This window comes from Bidens hawaiensis, unplaced genomic scaffold, assembly GCF_021521415.1.
Source record: "Bidens hawaiensis isolate Kalapana, Puna unplaced genomic scaffold, B.hawaiensis_p1.1 tig00004124_1, whole genome shotgun sequence".
NCBI classification, from domain to species: Eukaryota; Viridiplantae; Streptophyta; class Magnoliopsida; order Asterales; family Asteraceae; genus Bidens; species Bidens hawaiensis.
Genome location: NW_027491244.1, coordinates 2,147,412 through 2,156,037, shown reverse-complemented (window position 1 = coordinate 2,156,037; position 8,626 = coordinate 2,147,412). Strand labels below are relative to the sequence as shown.

Here is an 8,626-nt window from a genome sequence, read left to right as displayed (position 1 = left end):
TGAATTTTTGGGTTGGGTTAATATGCATTTAAAAAGTTAGGGATAAATATATATGCAGTAGTCCCTTTTAAATAAATTACAAGAGGTAAATAAAATATTTCACACAACTTGAATATTTCTTTTTAAAAAAAGTGTTCCCATAAAACGGGATGTTACAATTTTTTCTATCCCTTCTAACAATCCAGGAAGCATGTATGCAAACACTAAACAACATAAAATAATAACAATGGCATATATATAAATGTATATATATGCCAAAATGTTAAACGGCTAGCTCTTACGACGTGGCGTTGTTAAAGGCTTATTTTTCCTTTTGATATCCTTGGAAGCTTATTTCTTCTCGCAATGTCCATAACAATTGCCCAATATTCATGTGGACGATAACTAATTTCAGCAGAAAAGCATTAAAACTCTATTTGATCGCCTTCAAAATTCATCCCGACGGCCATCCATATTTCATTAAGATAGCGCCCTACAGTCTGAATTTTAACCAAATCTCTAGCAAATGAATGTGCATACACCTAATTATATATAAATTATAGTTGAAAGGCGATACTTAAAGGCTTTACCTAGCCATATAAATATTTTTTTCTTGGGCTGAACAATGTAAAAGTATGCTCACTTTGTCAAATGGTGACTTGAATACAACATGATATGTAGCTAGAAACCTACTAATATCAAATGAATTAGGAAAGTTAGTTTGATAAAATCAACGATTTCGTTGTGTATCAGTCAAAGGAGCATCAGCTCTTAGGTTGAAGGTCACGTAGGTTGAAGCGTAGTGGGAGATTATGGTTTTTGTCTGGAGTGGATATTAGTTGGGTATGAAACCTAACGGGTTAAAATGTCTTTTTGTATATTAGATATAATAGTTCTATTAGCTTGCATATATGCATGGAAAGAGATCCAGTTTCATGAGATTTATATTTTCTCTCTATTTGCTTTTCGATTTGATTGTCCTCCCATATATGGATTTATTAGTAGCAGTGTCAACAACATCATCCATAATGATTCTAGGCTTTTCTTCCTCATTATCATTATTTCTTTTGGACATCATCGACTTCAAAAATCAACAGAAGAACTATTTTAATATAATAATAGAATACTAAAATAAAAAAAACTATTATATATTCACGAAATGTTGACCTATCACACCCCGCCAAGATAAAAACATGGGCGCGCGACGTTTATGGATGATCATAACTACTGATTAGCGCACCAGTTGTAATTGGGACACTTCATCTTGATTAGACACCCTGAAAAACATACTTTGAAAAGTCAACATAATGTTGATGAGTTCACAAGTTTGAATGACATGATGCATTTGTTGTCTTCTTGAAAACCTTAATAGTGTGTACATGTTTGTAAAAACTAGCAGTGTTTATGTATTGTATTATTTGAAAGACAGTTATTCTTGAAAACACTAGAATTAGATGCATGTTTATAATATATGACACTTTTCCTCGAAAGCATTGGTAATAGATCCATGTTCATAACGTTTGACAATTTTCCTTGAATACATTGTTAATAGATGCATGCTCATAATTGGTAATATACGATATAAAACAAGTTTGGGAGATCCACATTGTCTAGCTAAAACTACTGAGTTATGTAACATATGAGCCTATAACCAAACCTGACATGTTTCATTTGCCATGTCGTAAGCGTCTGATATGGTGTGCTAGCGAATTGTGACATGCGGATAAAAGTCGAACGAGAGACTTCCTAAAACATGTAGGGACGATTTAATGTTCGGTACGATGTTGTAAACGGACGTGTCGGTTTATGTAACATTTCACCTAACACTTAGACTTACATGTGATTCGACTCGTTAATGATACGTTTGAGTTAAATGTGAATTGTTTTATAAATATATATATTTCGATTATATATTTATCTTTATTATTTAGATTATATATATGTCGTGAAATGTAATAGATATATATATATATATATATATATATATATATATATAAACAAAACCTTTTTAAGCTCTTTGGTTGCTCATCACCTCACTCTCAAGCTATCAGATTGTTTTATTTGTAAATAAAGATTTCTCGTGCATTTGACCCGATTTCACGGGTATGGGTCCCACCAAACGCAGATACTCCTTAAACGAGTTATAAAATCTCATTAAATTGAAAATTAATTTCACAAAAATATTTAATATGAAAATCCTATAAAATATAGATATATTAAAATTAAAATCCAATTTTTAAAAAATAATATATATATTATTTATAATTAAGAAACAAATTTATAGAAATAAAATTATTATGTTATGGATTTTATCAAACCCAGATAGTTTTTAAACCCAGTTATAATATATCATTTATTTGTGAAACCATTTTATCATCAAACCCTAAGTATATATTATTAACTTTTTTACAATAAATTATATAAGTATGTATCTTGAAAACGTTTAATAATGTAAATACATATTCTTGTATATTTATTTTAGAGTTTAGATTTAATATAGTTACTTGTACTTAAATACTCTACATAAATCGTTTATGTAGAAAAATCCATGTCTAGTAATACTATTATCCGAACAAATCATTTTAAATAGAGTTTTTATAAATTAAGTTTATAAAAAATCCTTTTATACACAAAAACCCTTTTTAAGAAAAGCCAATAATTTTTTAACAAAATTTGGCATAGGTTTAACATTAAAATTAACTATTGTGTATCATTTATGCACATATTGTTGGGTCCAGCAAGTGCCATGTATATTTTTACCGTATCTATGTTTTATAATCATATTTTAAGTAACAGAATGCTAATTCCATACTTTTCTGTTATATTTTAAGTTACAAGTTAACAGATCTACACTTTTTATTAGTATTTGTTGTTAGTTTTACACTTGGGTGAATATGATTTAACATAAGCACCAATATCAAAGTATGTAAATAAAGGAAACAATAAATATTAGATACTTACTATGCTTTAAGGATATATTAGAGAAAGTAAATTAGAATATGGGAGCTTAAAGTGACAGGCCATGTATATTAGAGCTTGTGAAGCTTTAATCCTTGAAGGGTGATGGTATCTTAGGGTTTTTCGGTTTTAAAGTGAACAAGAACAAGGGTTTGGTTGGTTTGAGATATACACCGAGATGAAGGGAGGATGTGGGATTTGCTTGAAAGAGTGTTTGGTGTTTGTAAGAGTGTTGTGATGCTTTTCTAAGTTATGGTGTCCTTTTATATGCCTTACAAATACATATATCAACACTAGATGACAAGTAATATGTATTGTTGGTGTGTGTATATGCTTGATAACTAGCTTTAGAATACACGGGATGTGTCAATGTTTAAATTACAATTGATAATATGATGCAAATAGAAAACACAATTAAATTTGAACAATAAGTACATAATCATATGTAAAAATGTATTACATATATACATATATCTATATTATGTGTACAAAGAAGTTTTGAATTTACAATTTACAAATATTAAAACAAATCACTTTGTATACATTATTTGATGTTTTTATCAGAAAATGTCAAAGTAATTATATGTATAAGAGTACGTTTTCTAATGTTACTGCCTAATATAACTTTTGTCTCCATAACATGATTACCAACTATTTTTACTTGTAGCCTTGTTCTTACATATAATTCATTCTTATGATCATGGTTTCGTAGTAAGATGACCTGGACATGAACTTGTGATATCAACTAATGATTTAGAACTCCAGGAAACATCAGTCTATTGAGAACATTAGGTTAATACATGCTCTCATCAAAGTTGTCGTCAGGATAAATTAACTACATATACTAAGAAAACCCAATTATTCTTTTTGTTTCCCATGATACCTTGATAGTAAGATATCATTAATCTCTTGAACAACATTGTTCTTTGGTAATACTGTAGCTCTTTCTTGGAAAGAAAAATCATTCTCTTTATAATTTTGGAGTATTAAGAAATAAACAAATTCTATTAATTCAGAAGTAGGATCAGTAATATCTGTGATAAGAAAATCATAAGGAATATCTAATAACGCTTCACCATCATTTTGACAACGATTGATTATCTGCAAAATATGCAAACCTTAAAAATGATTTTAAAATTTAATATTTCATTGTTATCATTACTATAATTATACAAAATTAGGTGTGAAATAAATAGCAATACCATCCCTACTTTGCAAATTGCAGAATTATAATCACCGGCTGGATAGTGAGACTATTTCTGGTACGCTGGTCAGTTTGTCTGCTTACTCGTCCCATAATTTTAATAATCAATTAAATCTAAAGTGACAAAATACTAAGTAGCTCGGGAACGGATACGGGATCAGGAAACGGGAACGTTAAGGGTACGGGAAACGGTAAAAATCAAAAATTCAAGATACGGGTACGGCAAAAAAAATATAAAAAAATACATAGATATTAAACATATTCCAAAATAGATATATATTGTTTAAGAATTGAATACGTTACTTTAATACTTAGGGTTACAAATGAAATATACTAACCTAGAGAGAATAGATTAGAGAAAAAAACAAATGTTATGTTAAGTATAAAAGTTTTAGAGACTAAATACATACAAGTGGAAGATAGCAAGGTTAATTTTTAATAAAATTAAACTTGTTTAACCCTAAAAACTTAAAAGCAATGTTCCGGCCGCTATTTTATTCCACCTCTATCTTCTTCCTTCTTCTTCCTGTTTTCTGGTGCCGGAATTTGCTAGAGGGTCGCCGGAAACGTCCCTGATACGGTTTTGGATCTGTCCCCGTTAACCAGATTCGTTTAAGAAACATTTCCGTCGCGTTTCTGTCCCCGAGACGGGTACCACATCATCAGTGCTGTCCCCGTGCTTCATAGACAAAATATATCTTTACTGTAATAAGGTAAAATTTAGTCTAAAATAGCGGGCCTCCAAGTTATGAATGGCCAAAATCGTATTCTTGCTATCCTTCCTTTCTTGAGTTTCAAGTCCTTTACTTTTTGAACATGAAAATACATATGCAAGCTAGCCATTAAGCTGTAAATGATTTATGATTTTAGTGACATATTTGTTCGAGTTAAAAAATTAAAAAATACAAATTAATTACAAATAAAGACACTTATAATCAACACTATTTTTTTAACGACATCTCGGTCATTGGCCCACACAATCATTATCATTTTACTCTCTATAGGAAACTTATCATAGGTGATAAAACCTCAAAGCTTAACTTGAAACTTTTTTTTTGTCGCATATCAAGATTGAATACAAGACTTCCCATTTTTTAAATCTAAGTCTTTGACATACCATATTTTTATTTTGATATGAAGAAAAGTAAATATAAATAAGCTCGTGGGCTCATACAATTAAACCTTAAATAATAATATATTTCAGTAATTAAAAACATATAACTTTTACTAATAAAAATTTTTTAGGGTTGTAAAAACAGTTCAGATTATTAAATTTGTATTAATATACATTAATTAATCTTACTTTTTGGTCAAATCTTATGATTCTTAAAAAGAAAAAAAAAAGAAACGAAACACTTATATATTAATTAAACAAATGTTAAGATGCTTGACGAATGCACATCTTATATTTATTAACTAGCTTTAGGCCCGTGTCACACAAGAGATGATCCAAATTACAAGTAAAGCAAATAACTATATAATGTATATGAAAAAATGTATTACATATAACGTTTTCCATACAATGTTCTGATCACTATTAGATGAAAAGTTAGTCTTGACATAAATATTTCAAATTTGATCAAAGTTAAAAACATTGATAGGTATGGGGGTGACATGTCGAAAGGGTTCACAATATTTTCTTAAATTTTAATAGTCGGGAGAAAAATAGTCAACTTGTCAAATCCCGAACCTTTTAATTATTTCCAAAAATGCGCTTGAAAATAAATTTGAAACCCGAATCATGTTTAAAATTCTAAATTTCATCCGTTTGATTTTTTCAAATCAACACTTTGAACCCGTACCAAATTTAAAGATAAATCTAACTGCATTCTCAAACTTTTAAAAATACTCAAATTTCTCATTTTTGACCCGTAACAAATTTTGACCAAAATATAGTTAACTTGTACCAAACAATCTATTTACCAACTTTTGACTCATAAAACTCAAATTTAAGTTCTACAAAAAACCCGAAACAATCCTTGATAAAAACTAAGAAATTGAATATGATAAACTTTGTTATGTCTAAAAGTGATTGGTATATCAATATATATTATCCTTATATTTTAACATATATATATAGAGAGAGAGTAAGGTTATAATAAAAAGTTGGTATTTCCTAAAAAATGTAGGAAGTAATTGAAACCACTGGATTAAACATAACACTTGAGGGTAGGATGGGAAAAATGTTTATTTCTCACTCTTTTATTTCATCACATCCAGATTCTATTTCTCTCTCTCTTTTATTTATATCGGGTATGTTTGGCAATGAGCTTTTAGGAGCTTTTAAGAGCTTCAAGCTTTTAAGAAAAAACTCATATTTAATAAAAAGATTTGTTTGATTATGGTAGCTTTAAGATTTTAGATTGATAGAAAAGGCTCCATATTTAAACGCTACTATTACTAGCGTTTGAGAAAAAGCTAGCTACAAGCTTTTACATTTTAATTTACAAGTTTGGTACTTGAACTTCTATATACTTTTGTTAATTTATATAATAGTTAAACATTTAACCCTTATTCAAAACTAACTACCCCACGATTTTTTAAGGGCCGTAACTTTTTCACACGTTAATAATTTTTTAAACAAATTACATCATAAAAATGAGCATTTTATTCTCTTTAATTTGAGTATGATATTATTATACTTCTTTAACTTTAAAAAATTAACATACTAGGTGATTATCGGTTAGGATCGGTAACAAGTCGAATTAAGTGAGCTAGAGTCACGTGTAAGACCAAATTAGGGTCAGAACGAGTCGATACGAAAAGGGTTAAATTAGTTCGGTTCATGTCGGTACGCTTTAGAGTCGAAAGGGGTCAGGTCAAAACATGTTTCAGATTAGAACAATGCATGTTCAGAATGAAATTCAGATCAAAATAAATTGGTTTAAAAATTATCTATTTGAAATTACTATATATTTCAGCTTTGTTTTTTTATTTTTGACATCAGTTACACGCTTGCTGCCTTTTAATGAATTACACGTCTACATTCGGGTTATGTATGAACACTCATCAGGTGAATCATGTACCGACACTGATTATGCGGTTGATGTTAGGTTGTGCACCCATTCCGTCGCACCACGTGGGCATCCAGCTAGTTTTATTAAAAGCTTGTGTTACTTTGCCAAACACCTAAAAATATTTAAAAAGCTACAGCTACCAGCTACCAGCTTCCAGCCACCAGCTAGTTTTGCCAAACATACCCATAATCATCCATGCCTTAAAACTTGATCCATCTCTCTTCAAATCAAAATAAAAATCGTACTCTCACCACCGACGTTCAACCAACCACCGCCACCAATCAAGTCGACGACTGCCACCAACCCGACACGGAACCATTGACCACCATAATCAGGTGTCGGAATGGTCCGAGCACGGCCGCCAAAAGCTACACGATTGGGTGGTTCGGTCCAACATCTTTCAGGTTAGTTTTGATTATTGTGTTGATGGTCTATAATTTATTTTAGTTTGTTTCTGAAAATTAACCCCTTAATCGCCGATGACTTTTTTTTTCTTTTACTGTCGATTTCTTTTGCACTTTAGTTTTCTATATAAATTATTTTGAGATTTTGGTCAAACTAATATAGTTTTGGGTGGGTCAATCATCGACCTTTCTTTTTTAGTTTATAATCGTTGTTGTTTCTCTTTGTACGATAATTTTGTAAAAAGTTAATTATAGAGTTTGGGTTAAGTAATTCGGTTTTTGTTCATGAAGTCAATATATATTTAGCAATTTGGTCATATAATTTTTGTGAGTATTGACTTTTGCTTTGTGAGGATGAAGTTCATTTATACTCCCTGTATAATATATTTCTTTTAATAAAATGAATTATGTATCTACATTGTACTAGATGAATATTAAAATGTTTGTTGTTCATTTTTTTTTGTTTGATATAGTTGTCAGTTTAATACTAAAATTTTGTTATGTTGATAGGTGGTGGTGACATTCAGAGACCGTAAAATTCCTTTAAAAATAAAACACAACAACCACAAGGTTGAAGAACAAAAACATAATGGGGACGATTTGACATAGATGTTTATGCATGCAAATAAATTGTTTTAGTTCGTTGTGTTGTTATAGTGTTTCTTGTTTTAGTTCATATGTATCATGGATCATGATTATTGTGGTTTAGTTTATGCTCATCGTGTATTTTTATTAAATGTTAGCGTGTTTCTGATATTGGATAGTGTGTTTTAGTTCGGTGTGTTTTTATTAATAAATGTTAGTTTTTTTTGTTGTTGGATAGTGTGTTTTAGTTTTTGAATAGCTATGACGGTTGAAAAGATATTAGATTGAATAAAAGTCTTTTTTGGTTTGACTAATTGATAGATTTTTTTGGTTTGAATAATAAAGAGATATTTGATTATTAAGCATATTTTGGAATACATCGAGTTATTGCATAAAAGTTTTACTATGAATAAACTACCCTTTAACACACCAATCTAACCCTTTAAAATACAACACTCCTCAATTTGTTCCATCTTTCA

At 29.7% G+C, this 8,626-nt stretch overlaps 1 long non-coding RNA gene across 1 annotated transcript; it reads left to right on the top strand.

The window, feature by feature from the left end:
* The first annotated feature begins 7,374 nt into the window (after nt 1–7,374).
* Nucleotides 7,375–8,279, top strand: LOC143625585 (uncharacterized). The gene is made up of 2 exons (XR_013152298.1): nt 7,375–7,562; nt 8,073–8,279. It is a non-coding gene; the product is annotated as an uncharacterized LOC143625585 (long non-coding RNA).
* The last annotated feature ends 347 nt before the right edge of the window (nt 8,280–8,626 follow it).